This window comes from Callithrix jacchus, chromosome 5 (genome assembly GCF_049354715.1).
Source record: "Callithrix jacchus isolate 240 chromosome 5, calJac240_pri, whole genome shotgun sequence".
NCBI classification, from domain to species: domain Eukaryota; kingdom Metazoa; phylum Chordata; class Mammalia; order Primates; family Cebidae; genus Callithrix; species Callithrix jacchus.
Window position 1 is genome coordinate 116,063,651 of NC_133506.1, and position 20,405 is coordinate 116,084,055.

General features: G+C 49.2%; 1 pseudogene; it reads left to right on the top strand.

The window, feature by feature from the left end:
- The first annotated feature begins 19,680 nt into the window (after positions 1 to 19,680).
- Positions 19,681 to 19,790, top strand: LOC118154410 (small nucleolar RNA U13; annotated as a pseudogene).
- Positions 19,791 to 20,405: the final 615 nt, after the last annotated feature.

Here is a 20,405-nt window from a genome sequence, read left to right on the forward strand (position 1 = left end):
TGAGAGGAGCCTCTGATTCCTTAGCCTGGCCTCTGACGACTCCCCTCCAGGCTCCTACCCATAGGCAACCCAGCAGGGAGGAAGAGCCCTAGCTCCACCCTCGTGAAGCAAAGCCCCCTTGAGGGGGAGGGGAACGGCAGGAGCAGGCAGGTAGAGGCTAGACCTGCGGGAGCCAGGTCTGCTGGCTGAAGAGCCAGCTTCTGGGGAAGGCGCTGAGCAGGGGCCAGGCTGCCTGAAAAAGAGGGACGTGCAAGGGATGGCAGGGAGCAGGAGGACGTGCCTGAGGAGGGAGGCAGTGGAGGAGCAGGAGGGTGTCCTCCTGGACAGCCAGCAGGCCAGAGGCCCTGTCCCCGCTTCACTTCGGTGGGGATGAGAGCAGGGAGAGTGGGCCCTGTGGGCAGGGAGGGGGTGCTGCCAGCCTGGGGCTCTGGAAGTGCCCCTTCCCCCTACTCTGTCATTACCCACCTCTGTTTCTGTCTCTCCCCTGCTCCCTGTCAGCGCTCTGCCTCTTCTCTCTGTGTGCCTGTCTCTCTCTGGCTCCCAATCTCTTCTCCCTTTCTCCTTTCCTGCCGTTTCCCTCCCCTCTCTCTTTTTCCTGAGCGGAGCAGCTCCAGCAACTGGGGCCAGCTTCCCAGAATGGAAGGTGGCTTTGTCCAGGGAGACAGAGGCCCTTGACCCAAGCGGTGGTGGTCTCAAAACAGCCACATCTGGCTCCCTGCTTCTTTGCTCAGATCCTCCTGTGTCTGGGGGTCCTTGAAGCCAGAGCCCGTTCTGCCGTGCCAGGTGGTTTGGGAGCCCCAGTGCCCCCATATTCAGAACTGCTTGTCTCAGCAACCAGGGTCAGGAGTGAAGGCAGATCTCTCTCCCCCACTCCCCGCTTGCTCTTGCTCTCTCTCTCTCTCTCATCCACAAGAAGGCAGTGCTCTGTGTGGCTGAGAGGCTGAAGTCTGAGCCCCATCCCTGGGTGACCAGATACAGTTCAGATCTATGGCGTTGCCTGGGTGTCCCTGCTACGAGCACCCAAAGTACCCTAGTTTGGACTAAAATTTTACCCCTCATGGCCAGTCAGACCCTGGAGAAGCTCACAGCCTCTCCCACTCCCTTTAGCCTCCCAGGAGAGCTGTGTAACCTGCCTGGGTCTCACCCAGGGACAACAGGGCCAGAGAGCTAACAGGGGAGCAGGAGCCATATAAATAGCCCGTTTTGGGGGAGGCCCCCCAGCACGGTTTCAGGCGGGTCTTCCTGCTGGAGAGGGAGGAAGGAGAACTGTGGTTGCCCCAAGCAGTATGCAATTTAGGGTTTATTTTGGGGCATTCTCTGTAGCTCTGGGTGGGGCTGAAGTTAATTTAAAGGTTTAATGGGGTGGAAGAGGAGAGGGAAGCTCCCACATTTGGCCTGGCTGGGAAGAGGGTCCTTCCTCAGTTCCCTGCCAACTCCCAGGGTCCATTCCTGGGAGGTTTCCAGGACACCTCAGCTCTTGTTCCCAGATGATGCATGCCTCTCCCGAGCCTCAGGGTGCTTTCAGCTGATGGAGAAGCTGCCTATATTTTGTCTGATGGAGGAGGCACAGGCTCTGCCCTCAGGGAGTCCTCAGTCTGAGCAGAGACAGGATACACGCCCTATCTTCAGAGTGGCTGGTCATGATGGCAGCCCCCATCATGATTTTAATTTTTAGTCTTTATTTGTTCACCGCTCTATATCTGTGTCTCTTCCCGGAACTTAAGCTCTGTGACAGCAGGGACTTCTCTCTGCCTCTCGCAGCATCCTCAGCACTTGCAGCACCAAGCAGGCAATATTTCCTGCATGAATGAATGAATGAATGAATGAGTGAACTGCGAAACAGCACCAGACCTGAAAGCCCCGGGTCAAGAGGCAGCAGTGGACAAAGTCTAAAGTCCTTCCGCATCCCAATCTCTGTGGTGTGGCCCTCCACCTTTCTGCCTCCCGCCCCTCTGGCCACATTCTTCAGCCACCAGCCACTATGAGCAGTCTGCCCCGGTGTCAGCCCCCTTTCCCACCTTCACCCCTCTGCTCACCACGCTCCCTCCTCCTGCAACTGCCTTTGCTCCCATTGCCATGTGACTAAATCTTAATGGTCCTTCAGTGCCCTATGCAGAGTCATCTCCTCCAGGAAGCCTGCTCAGATCCCTCCACTGGATATACATGTCCATAGCTTTTTCTCTGAGCCTCTCACTTGGTCTGCATGGGCCTGCTGGGATCATGGCCATAAGGGTCTGGGGACCAGGATCGCCTGCAGTTACCCTGGAACTGGTACCTTGTGGGGGCTCCATTGGAGGAAGTGTGAGCTGCCCAGGAGGCAGGCTGTCATTTGTGCTCCTCTCTGCCCCAGCTTCTGGAAGCATTGGGTGAGTCTATAGTGAAAGGTGTTCGTGGTGGTTGTAGGGGGTGTCATAGGTAATTTCAGAAGTCAGGGAGGGCAACTGGGACCCCAGTGGGGTAGGGGTAGCATAAAGTTTCCCTTAGATGTTGAGCTTCTGGTCAAAAAAGAGGAGGGTGCCGGGGGGAAGAGCACTATGGAGAAAGCCCGGGGGAGGAGGAGGGAGTGTAGAGGGATGGGCAAGGGCTGAGGGACAGACAGAAGGGAAGGCTGGGGGACAGGGAGAAGCCTCTGGGTCCCTAGAACATGTGTCCCTTCATGGGCCTCACCTGTTTCATCTCTAGCCATTGGCACTGTTGGCCGTGCCTCGTCTAAGACTCTCCTGTGGGGCTTCAGAGGCCCTGGCCTCTTTGCAGGCTGTGCCAGCTTCCTCTCTCTCCACCTTCTCCAGGGCACCTCCATGCATCTCATGGGCACCTCCACCTGGATACCCTGCAAGTATACCAAACGGAAGTGCAGCAGCAAACTCCCCAGCCCAATGATCAAGCTGAAACCTGGGGCTTTCAGATCTGGTGCTGTTTCTCAGTTCATTCATTCATTGATCAGAATGAATTCATTCATTCATTCATCAGAAGCCCAGGAGCCAGCCTGAGTGGAAATCTGGCCCTCATCCTTCGGCCCATCAGTCATCAAGTCCTCTGGCTTTTGCCCTTTTTTTTTTCTTTTTGAGATGGAGTCTCACTCTGTTGCCAGGCTGAAGTGTAGTGGCTAGATCTCGGCTCACTGCAACCTCTGCCTCCTGGGTTCATGAGATTCTCCTGCCTCAGCCTCTTGAGTAGCTGGGACTACAGGCATGCGTCACCACACCCAGCTATTTTTTTTTTTTTTTGTATTTTTAGTAGAGACAGGTTTTCACCATGTTGGCCAGGATGGTCTCAATCTTTTGACCTGGTGATTCGCCCGCCTTGGCCTCCCAAAGTGCTGGGATTACAGGTGTGAGCCACTGCGCCTGGTTACGTCTGCCTTTTAAATCTCTTATCAATCTGGCCACCTCTTTACACCTGGCTGCCACTGGCCTGGGTCTGGCCACCATCACCTCTCACCTGGGCCTCAGTGGCAGCCTTCTAAGAGGCCACCCCACTTCCATTCTGAGCACCTTCCAACCCATCCTCCGAGCCATGCCCAGAAATCTTCCCAAGATGCAGCCTATCAGCTCCTGCCGCTCCCATGGCCCTGGCAGCTCCCTCCAGGCCCAATGCTCCAGTGGCCGTGCACTCAGCACTCTCTCGCCTCTGGACCTTGCAGATGCTGCTTCCTCGGCCCTCCACACTCTTCCTCCCGGGCTCCTCCTGGCCATCCCTCACTCTGGGAAGATTTCCTCTGTTCTTCACACCCAAGGTTGGGTCAGGAGTCCCCTTTCAGGAGCTGCTGTCACCTTAATCTCCCCCATCACAGCACCCAGCATGGCAAATAGCACTTCACCCTCCTCATCCGGAAGTTCCACCAGAGCCGAGGCCATAGCCAGGCCTGGGGCAGAGTTTGCTGATAGAACATGCATTCGGGAGACTGGGAGGGCAAGAGAGAGGAAAACTGAGGACTTTCTCGAGGGGCTGGGCCTCTGAGGCAGTGGGCAGGGGCGGGGGAGCTCCCAGGAAGAGAGGAAGCCTCAGTTGGGGTGGTTAGGATGCTGGCCCCTGGTCAAGGTTGCCCTGTGCCTGCACTGTCCTTGGAGGCCGCCTGCACCCTACAGGCTGCTTGTCCTATGGAGGTTTCCCTCCCCAGGAGATAGAGAGAGTCGGCCAGACTCCCACTGTGGGCATTGAAGGGAAGAAGCCTTCTGCATCCTGGGATGGGTCACGGCTGCCTGCCAGCACCCCCTGGCATCTCCGAAGCAGCCTTGAGTCTGCACAAACTGGCTACGAACACATATGACCGCATCTCACTCTAGTCCACAGCCATGCCAAGGAGAAGGATGCTACTCCTGGGAGCCTACGGACAGCCCAAGAGATCTTCCTTGAGGATTTCTTACCTTGAACATTCATAGGCATTTTAATTCCTACCCCATGCCATGTCCTTGTATGTTTTAGCATCAAAATAACGCCTTCCATCACTTACCACTGGGAAAAATGGATGCTTAAGGAGATGAGACAAATTATGAAGCCTGAGCTATTCTTGCCTCTTTCTGGGTTTGGAAAGAGTGCGGGACCAGGAGTAATGGGACTGGGCCCAGGCTTGGCCCTGCAGATGAGGACAGACAAATCGTCCACAGAATGGGCTGGTGAGCCTGCCGTGCCTCGCCTTAGGATGGTGGCCACCACTAAACAGAGCAGTGGGTGTGAAGACTCATGATTCACACATGGAACTTGAGGTGACGGCGGCTGCCTGGGGCTGGGCCCCTCTCCAGGCCCCTCTGAGACTGGAGAAGCTGGAGGGACCCTGAGGCTGATACCCCCAGTGTGGCCCCCACCCAGATTCCCTGGTGCGGGCCGGGCACTGGGGGTCCAGGCAGTGGCTGCCCCCTCCCAGGCTAGAGGAACGGGTGAGCTCACCCCCTGGCCCAGGCAGAGCGAGGGGGGTAGGAGACATAATTAAAATGCCAGAGGTTAGGAGGTGAAATTACAACGGAAAGAATGAAGCCCCAGCCCTGCCGCCGATGCTGCTTCTCCCACCCCGCTCCCTCTGCCAAGCCCACATTTGATTTTTATTTCGGGAGCTGCCAGCGCAGCACTTGGGAGGAAACGGAGAAACCTCACTCCTGCTTACCCTGCCACGTCTGGAGCTGGGGCCACAGAGCGGGGAGGGGGCTCCTGAGACCCAGAGGAAGAGCCCGGGACCCAGGGACCCAAGTTCTCAGGGATCAGGCACCAGGGAAGGGGGCACTTGGGGCAGGGAATGGGCTTGGGAGGCCAGGAAGGGAGACCTCAGAACAAGGAAGGCATTCCTCGATGTTCAATGTTCCGCATCAGCCTTTGTGCCTTTACTTTACTCTGGAAGCTGATGGGAGAAAAACGCGGGGCCCCTTTCCCGCTCCCAGCACTAACTGCACCTACCCCAACACTGGGGACTTTCAATGCCCGCTGCCGTGTGCGTACCTGTGGAAGGTTTGCTGTGTGACCCTGGAGAAGTTACTACCTCTCTCTGGGCCTCAGTCTTCTCCTCTGTGAAATGGGCAGGTTCAAACTGGGCTCTGCAGGGGTGTTGGAGGCCTGGGCCCTGCCCTCCCCTGGCCACCCTCTGCTGAGCACATCTCTGATCTGCCCCTTCTAGGGACTGGGGAAGTGGAGGCAGTGGCTGGCCCATCCCTTGAAGAGTGCGGAGCCCCTGCTGCCCCCCTGCAGACAGGAGCTGCTGGGGCCAACTCACATTTTCCTGCTCTCGGCTTTCTCCTCTGCCCATAATGCACTCCAGATGCTCTGTCCACTGGAGAGCCGAGGCAGTAGATTCCAGAGGGAAAGTGGTTGGGCTCCTCTTTCCTTCGGGATGGAGAGGGCCGGAGAGGGGCCCTCTGAAAAAATGGTGTGGGGGTGGGTCCAACTTCACAAGAAGAGGGTAGGTGGAAGGGAGATCTCCCGAGACACCCCACTGTGCCACAGAGGCAGGCCACAGCCCAAAGACCTCCTGGGTTCCCCTAAGTCTGTCTCCCTGCGGGTCAGCCCTACCCAGGAGCTGTTCAGGAGCTCCTGGGCCCTGGGTGGAGGGGAAGAAGGCCTGCCTATTTCCAGTGTTTGGGAAAGAACCAGGCACAACTCAACTGGGTTCAAATCCCAGCCCTGCCACTTAGAGGTTGGGTAGCCCCTTGAGTGGGGCACCTGACTTTGTGGAGCCTCAAGTCCCTCACCTGTAAAATGGGATGGGGCTAGTGTGGTGGCTCACACCTGTAATCCCAGCACTTTGGGAGGCTGAGGTGGGTGGATTACCTGAGACCACAGGAGTTTGACCCTTCCTCAAAAAAATAAACGAGTTAGGCATGGTGGCGTGTGCCTGCAGTCTTCGGTACTTGGGAGGCTGAGGCAGGAGGATTGCTTGAGCCTAGGAGTTAGAGGATGCCTTGAGTTATGATTATACCACTACACTGAACTCTGGACAACAGAGCAAAACTCTGTGTATTAAAAAAAAAATTTAATGGGATGGCTAACGCTGACTTTGGGGGTCTGTGAGGGCGACATGGGATGTTGTACAGAAAAGGCTTCTCATGTCCCTGGATGTTCAGGAAGTATCCAGTGGCTGTCTGTGGAAGCCTTCCCTCCTCACACTCAGCTCCCCTCCCCCTTAGGTAGAAGCCCGAATGCTGAGAAAGCCTCTCCCAGGTCCAACTCAACCCGTCCTCCTGAAGCTTTACAGGCTTCCTCGGAGGACCCCTGGGGAATTTTAAACCACCCATGGGAGACTGTTCTAAGGATAGGCCCAGGGAGGGAGGGTGCTGTGAGCCTGAGGCTGAACACAAGCCTTGTCCGACCTCCTCCCTGGCCTGGCCCGGCCCCTCCACCTCAGCAGAAGCAGGCCTTCCCACTGTGCCTGGAGAGCCACGTTGGAGCAAGGGGGCTAGGAAGAGGGTTCTGAGCAGGGGGCAGCCGCTCCTGGGCCAAGCCCCGCCCACCCTGGACTTCCCTGCCAGGACAGCCTCCCAGCCACGCTCACCCTCTCCGCCTCAGCGGTACCAGGGGGAACGCTTCGATTTTTCCACCAGAGGAGCCAAGAGCAAAATGAGAAACAAATCCAGCCGACTGCCGGTCCGAGGCCTGCCGCTGCAGCGCACCGAGGGAGGGGAGTGAGCCCCAGCCCCTTCCCTGCCTCCCTTCCTAGGCACCAGCACCCGGGGGCAAAAGTCTCAGCCCCCTGGTTTGGGGGCGGGCATTGGGCGTGGGACTTCACTGGCCCACACCCACCTTGAGGCAGAGAGTTGGGGGCCCGTGCTTATTGCTCCCTGGGACAAGAATGCGCATCAGAGGTTGCCTCCCCACTCCCCATGCAAGTCCTGGGCTGGGGCCTGCATGCTTGGGGGCGGGTGCAGTCTCTGCTCAGATGGCCTCAGCTAGATAAAGAGATGGGACCTCTATGGCGCCTTGAGCTCTCCTCACTGAGCTCTCTCCTCGCTGAGGGTCCCTCCCTCTGCTGAGCCTCTTCCCCACATTCGGCCCCCTCCTCCCATCCTGCATCCCACCCCTTCCCCACTCTGCCCTCACCACCCGGGCTGCCCCTCTCCAGCTACTCCACAGGGAGGCACACAGGTCCCCAAACCCCATATCCCAGTGAGCAAGCTTGCTGGCTTTTTCCCACCCCACCCCACCCTCCCCCAGGTTCAGGGCTCTACCATCCTGCTCCACCGCCCACAGTCCCCTGTTCTCCTTCCTGCCCCCACATCCCACTTGATGAACTTCCTTCCCATCCACCCACAAACCCACACTAGCGCCCCTCACCACCCTGCGCTCCTGAGCCCCCACATCACCTCTGGGCTCTCTCCTCCCCACCCCAGCCTCACTTTTTTACAAACACGGTCTCTACTTCCATCAATGTGGCTTACAGGTGAGACCCTAGAAATACCACACCCAAGAATAAGGGCAAACTGGACCCAGATTCACTGCATCAAGATGACTTCCCTGTACGCTCTCTGGCTACCAGAAGGCGATCAAATTCTCCCTGAAAGAAGATGACATCAGCCACAGCCTCTGCAATCTGCAATCCCAGCACTTTGGGTTATCACCGCAACAGCCACCATTCCACAGAACTTGGCCAGGCAGCTCTCCTCCCCCTCCTCCTCCCCCTCCCCCTCCTCCTCCCCCTCCCCCTCCCCCTCCTCCCCCCCTCCTCCTCCTCCCCCTCCCCCTCCCCCTCCTCCCCCCCTCCTCCTCCTCCCCCTCCCCCTCCTCCTCCTCCTGCCCCTCCACCTCCTCCCCTTCCTCCTCCCCCTCCTCCTCCCCTTCCTCCTCCTCCTCCCCCTCCTCCTCCTCTTCCTCTTCCTCCTCCTCCCCCATCCTCCTCCTCCCCTTCCTCCTCCTCCTCCTCCTCATCCTCCTCCTCCTCCCCCTCCTCCTCCCCCTCCTCCTTCTCTCTTCTTTTTCTTCCCCACCTTCTTCCTCCTCTCCTCCTCTATTTCTTCTCGATTTCTTCTTCCTCTTCCTTCTTTCTCCTCCTCTTCTTCCCCTCTTCCTCCTTTTTCTTCTCCCATTTCCTTTCCTTCCCATCCCTTCAAAAACAATTCAGTCTTCTGGTTGACTTTAAACACAGCAAAACAAAAACAATTCAGTCCAGAAGACATTAGGGAGAGTGGAGCAAGCAGGGGTCCCCATGGTGGGGTGGATGGGAGATGCAGCGGCTCAGCAAAGGGTTCTGGAGCTCAAGCGAAGTGAGGAGGGTGTTTCTGATGTGGGTTGGCCAGAGCAGGAGAAAGAGGTGCAAAGGAGGACATCATGTGTGAGCGCAGCCAGGACGGGATGTCAAAGCCAAGCAAGGTAAGGAGGACCTCTACTTGGGGCACAGCTCAGCAAGGGAGAGTGAGTCATGAGAACGGCGAAGAGGGCATCTGGCCAGGGTACTGCCCAAGCCCCAGGAAGTGGAGTTCAAGGGGGATGAGCAGGACATTTCTGCAGAAGTGGTCGGGGCACCTGGGGGGAGCTCCATGTGGGATGTCAGAGCCTGTTGAGGGAGGAGCACATGCATGTGGGGAATTGGGGGTAAGGGTGGCCCGAGGCAGAGTGTTGGACCCCATGAAGGCTGAGGGTTGCTTTGGTGTAGGGCGAGATGTGGCATGCTGGAGTCTGAGGGACAAAGAGGCATCCATGTGGTGGGCTGGCCCAGGGCAGGGTCTCAGAGCCCAGGAGAGCAGAGGAGTGTCTGGGTGGGGTGGAGGGCATGGGGTATCGGTTGCCGTGGAGGCTAAAGCAAATCCATCTTGGATACTAATCTGCCATGTTGACTTCTGAGTAACCCAGTTCCAGGGATGCCTCTAAGATTTCTGCTTTAACCACTGTCAACTAAACCTTGCCCTTAGGCATGCTTACATAGCATTCTTGCCATTTCTCGAGAGATCGCTTCAACTGCCCTAACATTGCCACCCTGTGGTACACAAGCCCTGGGGCTGGGGGCAACAGTGTGGGGATCTGCCATTTTGTTTCGCTAATGTCAGATGTGGCTTCTCTTTTTAATTCCTTATTAAATGTTTCTTTCTGAGAAACGGGTTCTGTCAGCCTTTTGCTTCAGTCTTCGTGGACAGCTTTGCATGGACCTGCCCACTGCAAAACAGTTACATACAGTGGGACTGACCCGGTGAGAAAAAGTGAGCTAGGTTTCTCATTGTTGGCAAAGAGGATTATAATCTGGAAAAGAAGCCGGGGTGGAGGGGCTTGTGCCTGTAATCCCAACACTCAGGGAGGCCAGGATGGGTGGTTCATTTGAGCCTAGGAGTTCAAGACCAGCCTGGGCAGCAAAAAACACAAAAAATTTTACTGGACCCAGGGGTAGGTACCTGTAGTCTCAGCTACTCAGAAGGCTGAGGTGGGAGGATCATTTGAGCCCAAGAGGTCAAAGCTGAGATGAGGCATGATCAGGCCACTGCATTCCAGCCTGGGTGACAGAGTGAGACCCTATCTCAGGCGGGGAGAGGAGAGGAGAAGAGAGAAGAGAAGAGGAGGGGAGGGGAGGAGAGGAGAGGGGAGAGGAAGGGAGAGAAGGGGAGGGGCAAGAATGAACGCTGTGATGTTCCCACCTGTAACCCTATACGCCTGGATTGGAATTGGAGGTCATGGGAAGAATTCATTATTTCCAAAATACATGGAGAGAAGTAGAGGCCAGGTGCAGTGGCTCATGCCTATAATCCCAACACTTTGGGAGACCGAGGTAAGAGGATCACCTGGGGCTAGGCATTTGAATCCATCTTGGGTAACATAGTGAGATCCCATCTCTACAAAACAAGAATAAATAAAATAGCCAGGTGTAGAAATAAATATTGAGGTGAATGTGTTTATGTATGTGTTTATGTTGTGTGTGCATGCGTCAATGTGTGTATACCTGTGGATATACATACAGATATTTCCCAGTTTCATTCATTGAGAGGGCCTGGGAACCATGACACCTTAATAGTAATGAGTATAGCTAGCACCCAACGCTTTTTTTTTTTTTAAATCAGTCTACATCATGCTTTGATAGCACCAAAGTCTTCTTTTTTTTTGGACAGAATTTTGCTCTTGTTGCCCAGGCTGTAGTACAATGGTGCGATCTCGGCTCACTGCAACCTCCGCCTCCTGGGTTCATGCGATTCTCCTGCCTCAGCCTCCGAGTAGCTGGGATTACAGGCATGCACCACTACACCTGGCTAATTTTGTATTTTCTTCTTGTAGAGACGGGGCTTCTCCTTGTTGATCAGGTGGGTCTCGAACTCCTGACCTCAGGTGATCCACCTGCCTCGGTCTCCCAAAGTGCTGGGATTACAGGCATGAGCCACCACGCCCAGCCAATAACACCCAAGTCTTAATGCCTAATACCATCATCCTCTGGAAGAAACCAGGGCTACTTGACGAAGTGGCTAATTACAGGATAGGGCAGGGAGAGTAGAAGGTAAACCCGAATCATCTTGTGCCAGAAAATAAAGTGCTCAGAAATGATTAAACAGAGTGATCATATGAACCAGCAATTCCATTCCTAAGGATACCCAAGAGAAATGAAAGCATATGTTCGTACAAAGCGTGTGCGGGCTTACCTTGCTTTAGTGTGCTTCACAGATACTGCAGTTTCCACCAATCAAAGGTTTGCGGCAACACTGCATTGTGCAAGCCTATTGGCTCCATTTTTTTCAATAACACTTTGCTTACTTTGTGTCTTCCGGTAATTCTCAGAATACTTCAAACATTTTCATTACTGCCGTATCTGTTATAATGACCTGTGATCAGTGATCTTCGAGGTTACTATTGTAATTGTTTTGGAGTGCCATGAACCATGTCCATAGAAGATGGGGAACGTCATCATCAATCAATGCTGTGTGTGTCCCGACTGCTCCGTCAAGCAGCCATTTCTCCATCACTCTCCCTCTCTTGGCCTCCCCTTTTCCTGAGACACAGCACTATTGAAATCAAGCAGTTAATAACCTTGCAATAACCTCTAAATGTTCAAATGAAAGGAAGAATTGCACATCACTCACTTTAAATCAAAGCTAAAAATTATTAAACTCATTAAGAAAGGCATGTTGAAAGCCGAGATAGGCCAAAAGGTAGGCCTCTTGTGCCAAATGGTTAGCTAATTGTGAATGCAAAGCAAGAGTTCTTGAAGAAAATTGAAAGTGCTACTCCAGTGAACGCTCGAATGATAAGAAACTGAAACAGCCTTATGCTGCTTATATAAAGTCACAGTGGTCTGGATAGAAGATCAAGCAGCCACACCCTTCCCTTAAGCCAAAACCTAATCCAGGGCAAGGCGTCTTCAAGTTTCTGAAGGCTGAGATAAGTGAGGAAGCTGCAGAAGAAAAGTCAGAAGTGGTCGGGTGCGGTGGCTCACACCTGTTATCCTAGTACATTGGGAAGTTGAGGTGGGTGGATTGCCTGAGCTCAGGAGTTCAAGACCAGCCTGGACAGTGCAGTGAAACTCTGTGTCCACTAAAATACAAAAAAAAAATTAGCTGGGTGTGGTGGCGTGTGCTTGTAGTCCCAGCTAATCAGGAGGCTGAGGCAGGAGAATTGCTAGAACCTGGGAGGCGAAGGTTGCAGTGAGGAGAGATCGAGCCACTGTACTCCAGCCTGGGAGACAGAATGAGACTGTCTCTTAAAAAAAAAAAAGAAGGAAAGAAAGAAAAAGAAAAGTTAGACATTAGCAGAGGTCGCTTTATGAAGTTTAAGGAAAGAAGCTGTCTCCAAAATGTGAAAGTACAAGGCAAAGCAGCAACTGGTAATGTAGAAGCTGCAGCAGGTTATTCAGATCTAGCTAAGATCAGACTTTCAGCGTAGATAAAAACAGCCTTCTCTTGGAAGAAGATGCTACCTAGGACTTTCATAGCTAGAGAGAAGAAGAAAATGCTTGGTTTAAAGCTTCAAAGACAGGCTGACTCTCTTGTTAGGGGCAAATGCAGCTGATGACTTTAAGTTGAAGCCAATGTTCATTTACCATTGTAGAATCCCTAGGGCTGTTGGCTGGGGACAGTGGCTCATGCCTGTAATCCCAGCACTTTGAAAGGCCAAGGCAGGCGGATTGCCTGAGGTCAGGAGTTCAAGGCCAGCCTGGGCAACATGGGGAAACTTGATCTCTACCAAAAAATACAAAAATTAGCTGTGCGTGATGACCTGCACTTGCAGTCCCAGCTAGTGGGGAGGCTGAGGTGGGAGAATCTCTTGAATTTGGGAAGCAGAGGTTGCAGTGAGCCTACATCACACCATTCTACACCAGCCTGGGCAATAGAGTAAGACCCTGTCTCAAAAAACAAAAAACCCCCAAGCCCTAGGCTTGTTAAGAATGATGCTAAATCTACTCTGCCTGTAATCTAGGAATTGAACAACAAAGTCTGAATGACAGCACATCTGTTTACGGAATGGCTTACTGAATATTTTAAGCCCACTGTTGAGACCTACTGCTTAGAATAAAATTTCTTTGATGATATAACTGCTCATTGACAATGTACCTAATCACCCAGGAACTCTGATGGAGATATACAAGGAGATTAGTGTTGTTTTCCTGTTTGCTAACACAACATCCATGTTTCAGCCCACAAAACCAGGAGTAATTTTGACTTTTTTTTTTTTGAGACAAGTTTCGCTCTCGTTACCCAGGCTGGAGTGCAATGGCGCAATCTCAGCTCACCGCAACCTCCGCCTCCTGGTTCAGGCAATTCTCCTGCCTCAGCCTCCTGAGTAGCTGGGATTACAGGCACGTGCCACCATGCCCAGCTAATTTTTTGTATTTTTAGTAGAGACAGCGTTTCACCATGTTGACCAAGACGGTCTCGATCGCTTGACCTCGTGATCCACCCGCCTCGGTCTCCCAAAGTGCTGAGATTACAGGCGTCAGCCACCGTGCCCTGCCCAATTTTGACTTTTAAGTCTTATTACTGAAGGAATTTATTACCTAAAGCTATAGGAAATGCCAGAGATAGCGATTCCTCTGCTGGATCTGGGCAAGGTAAATTGAAAAGCTTCTGGAAAGGATTCACCATTCTAGATACCATTGAGAACATTTATGATTCATGGGAGAAGGTCAAAACATGAACATTAATAGGAGTTTGGAAGAAGTTGATTCCAATCCTAATGAATGACTCTGCGGGGTTCAGCACTTCGGTAGAGGAAGTAACTGCAGATGTGGTAGAAATAGCAAGAGAACTGGAATTGGTAGTGGAACCTGATGATGCGGCTGACTTGCTGCCATCTCATGGTAAAACTTGAGCAGACGAGGAAATGCTTCCTATGAATGAGCCAAGAAAGTACTTTTATGAGATGGAATCTATTCCTGGTGAAGAGGCTGTGAACATTGTGAAAACAACAACAAAGGATTTAGAATATTTCGTAAATTTAGCTGATAAAGCAGCAGCAGGGTTTGAGAGAATTGACTACAATTTTGAAAGAAGTTCTACTGTGTATAAAATGCTTTCAAATAATATCACGTTACAGAAAAATTTTTCTTGAAAGGGTCAATAGATGTGGCAAACTTCATTATTGTTTTATTTTAAGAAATTGCCATAGCCACCCAATCTTCAGCAGCCGCGACCACCCTGACCAGTCAGCAGCTATCACCATGGAGGGGAGACCCTTCACCAGCAAAAAGGTTATGACTTGCTGAAAGCTCAGGTGATTGTTAACATTTTTTTTTAGCAATAATGTATTTTTTCCTTTTTTATTTTTCTTGAAAAAAATAGAGATGAGTTCTCTATGTTAGCCAAGGTGGTCTCGAATTCCTGAACTCAAGTGATCAAGTGATCCTCCCACATAACTTTTTATAACCTTTTTTTTTTTTTTTTTTTGAGACAGAGTCTCACTGTGTCGCCAGGCTGGAGTGCAGTGATGCTGTCTCAGCTCACTGCAAGCTCCAACTCCTGGATTCAAGCAATTCTCCTGCCTCAGCCTCCCAAGTAGCTGGGATTACAGGTGCACCTCACCACATCTGGCTAATCTTTGTATTTTTAGTAGAGACGGGGTTTCACCATGTTGACCAGGCTGGTCTCAAACTCCTGGCCTCAAGTGATCTGCTGGCCTTGGCTTCCCAAAGTGTTGGGATTACATTTGGCCAGGATCACTGTTCCTGGCCAAATGTAACTTTTATATGCACTGGAAAACCAAAGTATTTGTGTGACTCACATTATTGCAATGTTTGCTTTGTTGTGGCAATCTGAAACTGAACTAGCAATATCTCTGAGATATACCTACATGTGAATTTTTTTTTTTTTTTTTAGACGGAGTTTCGCTCTCGTTACCCAGGCTGGAGTGCAATGGCGCGATCTCGGCTCACCGCAACCTCCGCCTCCTGGGTTCAGGCAATTCTGCTGCCTCAGCCTCCTGAGTAGCTGGGATTACAGGCACGTGCCACTGTGCCCAGCTAATTTTTTGTATTTTTAGTTGAGACGGGGTTTCACCATGTTGACCAGGATGGTCTCAATCTCTTGACCTCGTGATCTGCCCGCCCTGGCCTCCCAAAGTGCTGGGATTACAGGCGTGAGCCACCGTGCCCGGCCACGAGAATTTTTATAACATTATTCATAATAGCCATGAGTTAGAAACAACCCAAATGCCTAGCAATGGATGGATAAACAAAATGTAGTACAGTCATACAGTGGAATATTATTCAGCCATAAAAAAGAATGAAGTAATTGTACATACTACAACCTGGATAAATCTCAAAAACATTACGCTAAGTGAAAGAATTCAGTTACCAAAGACCACATATTGTGTAATTCCATTTATATTAAATATGTAGAATAAAGAAATCTACAGAGACACAAAGTAGATTAGTAGCCACCAGGAACTAGGGTGGGTGGGAGGGTAGGGGCATGATAGCTGAATGCTACGAGGCTTGTTTTAAAGGTAATGAAAGTGTTCCAAAATTGACTGCGGTGATGGTGGCACATAGCTGTGCATATGCTTAAAGCTGTTGAATTGTACACTTTAAGTGGGTGAATTGTAACATGTGAATTATACCTCAATAAAGCTGTTCGAAAACAAAGTGCTCAAAGAATGAGTAATGGAGACATGTCAAAACAAAACTAAAACCAGCTAGAATGGGCTTCCACTGGCTGGGGCGGGAAAGTTAGAGCATCCAAATAAATAATAACATTAATGGGTTATAACTTACAGAATGAAATAGGAATCCATGACTCTATCCTGTTACAAATAAATGAATACACGGGGTGTGTGTTGAGGAATGGGCTATTCACATATTCTCAAAACACCTTTCCACAAAATATGTATTAATTACAAAGAGAAAATCAGGAACTTCACAGTGGAGACACATAGCAGACACCACCTTAATCAAGTGATCAAAGTGGACGTCAACAGTAACAGGATAAATGAGAATCAGGTACTGCCTATAGGATGCAGTGAGAAAGACAGCATCACTCCTGCAATATTCCTGCACATGATACAGAACCTGAATCTAATCCCGAGGAAACACTGAATGAGCCCAAATTAAGGGACGTTCTAGAAAGTAACTGGCTTAAAATCTATAAAAGTGTAATTGAAGTTAAGAACAGATTAAAGAACTGTTCCAGATTTTAAAAGACCAGAGATAACAGAATGAAATGTAATATGTGATTCTGTACTGGATGCTTTGGCCATAAAAACATTGTTAGGCACACTGGTGAAACTCGAATAGAGTGTGCTATGGATTAGCTGCCAGTAATCTACCAGTGTTAATTTCCTGATTTTGATTGTGTTTTTGTTTGTTTTGTTTTTTAATTTAAGACAGAATCTCACTCTGTGGCTTAAGCTGGAGGACAGTGGCGTGATCTCAGCTCACTGCAACCTCTGCCTCCCAAGCAATTCTTCTGCCTTAGCCTCCCAAGTAGCTGGGACTACAGGTGCGCACTACCATGCCCAGCTAATGTTTGTATTTTTAGTAAAGACAGGGTTTTGCCATATTGGCCAGGCTGGTCTTGAACTCCTGACCTCATGATCCACCTGTCTCAGCCTCCCAAAGTACTGGGATTACAGGCATGAGCCGCTGTGCCTGGCCTGATGGTGGTTTTATGGTTATCTAGGAGGATGTCCTTGTTCATAGGAATTACACATTGAAGTGTTTGAGAAGTGATGGCAACTTTTTTCTTTCTTTCTTTCTTTTTAATTAAGTGATAACAACTTAATCTTGAATGGTTCCAGGAAAAAATGTTCTTTGTACTATAGTTGTGATCTTTCTGTACATTTGAGAGTGCTTCAAAATTAAAAAAAAATCTACTATGGCTTAGAAGGGATTTAAAAAAAATTCTTGCATGTGAAGAAGAAACTGGACTAATACCCAAAAACCAAGAGAAAAGCAAACCGTAGAAAATACAGCCTCACAGGAGATCCAGATACTGGAGGTATCAGAGTCTGAACTGACTATTATTACTTTTTATAGGAAAACAGATGAAAAGTTGGATAGTTTCACCAGATAACTGGAATTAGCAAAAAATGAAGAATCAAGTGGTATCCTACAGCGAAAAAATATATAATAACTAAAATTGAGAATTTATTTCACAGGACTAAAGGCAGATTAGATAGAGAGGAAGAGGGAATTAATGAATAGGAATACACATCAGCAGAAAATACTTTGATTGTAGCATAGACAGAAAAAGGATGGAGAACACAAAAATGCCATTAATATTATATGCAGCGCAATAAAAAGCTCAAGCATATGTATTTCTGGAGTCCAAAAAGAAGAAAATAGAGAGAATGGGGTAAAGGCAACATTACTGGCCAAAATTTTTCTATAACTAACACAAGACATCAAGCTAAACAGATTTAATATAAAGAAATTATACTTAGGCACACAATAAACTGCAAAATATTAAATACAAAAGAAAAAATCTGGAAAGCACAAAGAAAACAAAAGCACATTCCTTCAAAGAAACAACCATAGAGTGACAAACTGAAATTATATTTGAGATGAAAGTCACAAAATCTAAATATAATTTTTTTTGAGACATAGTCTCACTCTGTCACTCAGGTTGGAATGCAGTGGTGCGATCTTAGCTCACTGCAACGTCTGCCTCCCGGGTTCAAGCAATTCTTGTGCCTCAGCCTCCTGAGTAGCTGAGATTATAGGTGCCCACCACCAAGCCTGGCTAATTTTTGTCTTTTTAGTAGAGACAGGATTTCACCATGTTAGCCTAGCGGGTCTCAGGCTCCTGATCTCAGATGATCTGCCCACCTTGGCCTCCCAAAGTGCTAGGATTACAGGCGTGAGCCACCGTGCCTGGCCCTAAATATAATTTAGATGTATTTTGAATGGATGGGATTAAGCAGATGAGATATCACAGAAGAAAAGGTTAGTAAATGTGAAGATATACGAAGACATTATCAGCAGAAAGCTTCTGAAAGGAAGAATACAGAGAGAAAAAACTAAGAATAAACAGAGCCATGGTCATCCATGGGGTAATATCAAGTGCTCTGACATACTTGTAGTTGAAGTTCAGAAAGAGAGGAGAAACAAGAAGACAGAAAATATTTGAAGAGACAGTGACCAAAAGTTTTCCAACTTTGACGAAAACTAGAAACTCAAAGATCCAAGAATCTCAATACCACCTATAAAGATACTAAATGACAGCAAGATTCATTATAATCAAATTGCTGAAAATCTGAGACAATGAGAAAATCTTAAAAGAAGCCAGAGGGGAAAAAGGGACATCTCATAGAGAGGGACAAAGGTAACAATTATCACAGACTTATTTTCAGGGACTACGCAAGCCAGAAGTAATAGAACACAATTGTTTAAGTTGTGGAGAAAAAAAGTACTCTCAACGTAGATCTCTAAATCAAGTGAAAATATCTTTAAAATGATGGTGAAATGAAGACTTTTTCACACGCACAAAGAGTGAGAGACTTCACCATCAGTCGATCGATGCTGTAAGAAACGTTAAAGAGGCTGGGAGTGGTGGCTCACTCCTGTAATCTCAGAACTTTGGGAGCCTGAGGCGGGTGGGTTACTTGAGGTCAGGAGTTCAAGACACCCTGGCCAACATGGTGAAACCCCGTCTCTACTAAAATACAAAAATTAGCCAGGCATGGTGGCAAACCCCTGTAATCCCAACTATTAGGGAGGCTGAGGCAGGAGAATTGCTTGAACCGGGGAGGTGGAGGTTGCAGTGAGCCAAGATCATGCCACTGCATTCCATCCTGGGAGACAGAGTAAGACTCTGTCTCAAAAAAAAAAAAAAAAAAAGAAATGTTAAAGAAAGTTTTTCAGGCAGAAGGAACATAATACCAGATGGAAACTTGGATCTACACAAGGGAATAAATAGAACAAGAAATGGAAAATATGTGAGTAAATGTAAAATATATTTTTCTCATTTAAAATTTTGTTTAAAAGATCATCAACTACTTGAAGAAAAAGAATAACAACATATTATGGGGTTTATAACATATGTAGAAATAAAATACATGATAACATGCCACAAAGCATAGAGGGGGAAAACATGCTACTTTAAGTTTCTAACTTTTCTATGATGTGATACAAGATTATTTGAAGGAAAACTGTGATAAACCTTAGAGCAGGGGTTGGCCAACCTTTTCTTGAAAGGGCCAGACAGTAACTATGTCAGATGTTGAAGGTCATACAATCTCTTTTGCAACTGATTAACTCTGTCATTGTATCAAGAAAGCAGCTGTAGACAATATTTCAATGAATGAGCGTGGCTGTGTTCCAATAAAACTTTATTTGCAGACTGTGAAATTTGAATTTTATGCCATTTTCCTATATCACAAAAATATTATTCTTTTGAATCATTTCAACTTAAAAAAAATTTTTTTGAGACAGAGTCTCACTCTGTGGCCCAGATTGGAGTACAGTGGCCCAATCTCAGCTCACTGCAACCTCTGCCTCCCAGGTTCAAGTGATTCTCATGCTTCAGCCTCCTGAGTAGCTGGGACTAAGGTGTGCACCACCACACCAAGTTAATTTTTGTATTTTTAGTAGAGACAAGATTTCACCATATTGGCCAGGGTGGTCTGAAACTCCTGACCTCAAGGGATCCGCCTGCCTCGGCCTCCCAGAGTGCTGGGATTGGAGGCATGAGCCACTGTCCCCGAGGGCCATTTCAACTTTTTAAAAATGTAAAGCATTTTGAGAAGCCATGGTGAAAGGATCGCTTGAGGACAGGAGTTTCAGGCTGTAGTGAGTTATGATCGCTCTACAGCACTTCACTCAGGGCAAGAGAGTGAGACTCTGTCTTAGAAACAAACACAGAGATTCTTCTGCAGCTTATAAGAATGATGAAAAGGTATTCATGGTCATGTGGAAGATGCGCCTCCCTCCAACCTTGTTACAATGCAGACCTTAGCACTTTACCCATCTGATGATCCAAAGTGCAGGGGGAATAAAAGCAAAAATTAGGCCAGGCGCGGTGGCTCACGCCTGTAATCCCAACACTTTGGGAGGCTGAGGCAGGAGGATCACAAAGTCAGGAGTTCGAGACCAGCCTGGTCAACATGGTGAAACCCTATCTCTACTAAAAATACAAAAACTAGCCAGGCATGGTTGTGGGTGCCTCCCAGCTACTCGGGAGGCTGAGGCAGGAGAATCGCTTGAACCCCAGGGGGAGGAGGTTGCAGTGAGTCGAGATGGCAACACTGCACTCCAGCCTGGGCAACAAGAGTGAAACTCTTTATAAAAGAGGAGGAGAAAAAATTAGCCAAGAGTGGTGTCGGGCCCCTGTAATCCCAGCTACTCAGGAGGCTGAGGCAGGAGAATCACTTGAACCCCAGTGGAAGGAGATTGCAGTAACCTGAAATTGTACCACTTCACCCCAGCCTGAGCAACAAGAGCAAAACTCTGTCTCAAAAAAAAAAAAAAAAGTAAAAACTATTCTTAACAAATCTCTGGGGCAGAAGAATTTCAAATAGTTTACACAGATAGTCTGCCCTCAAGCAGTGGCACATAACTCCCCACTCCTTAAATGTGAGCTGGCATAAAA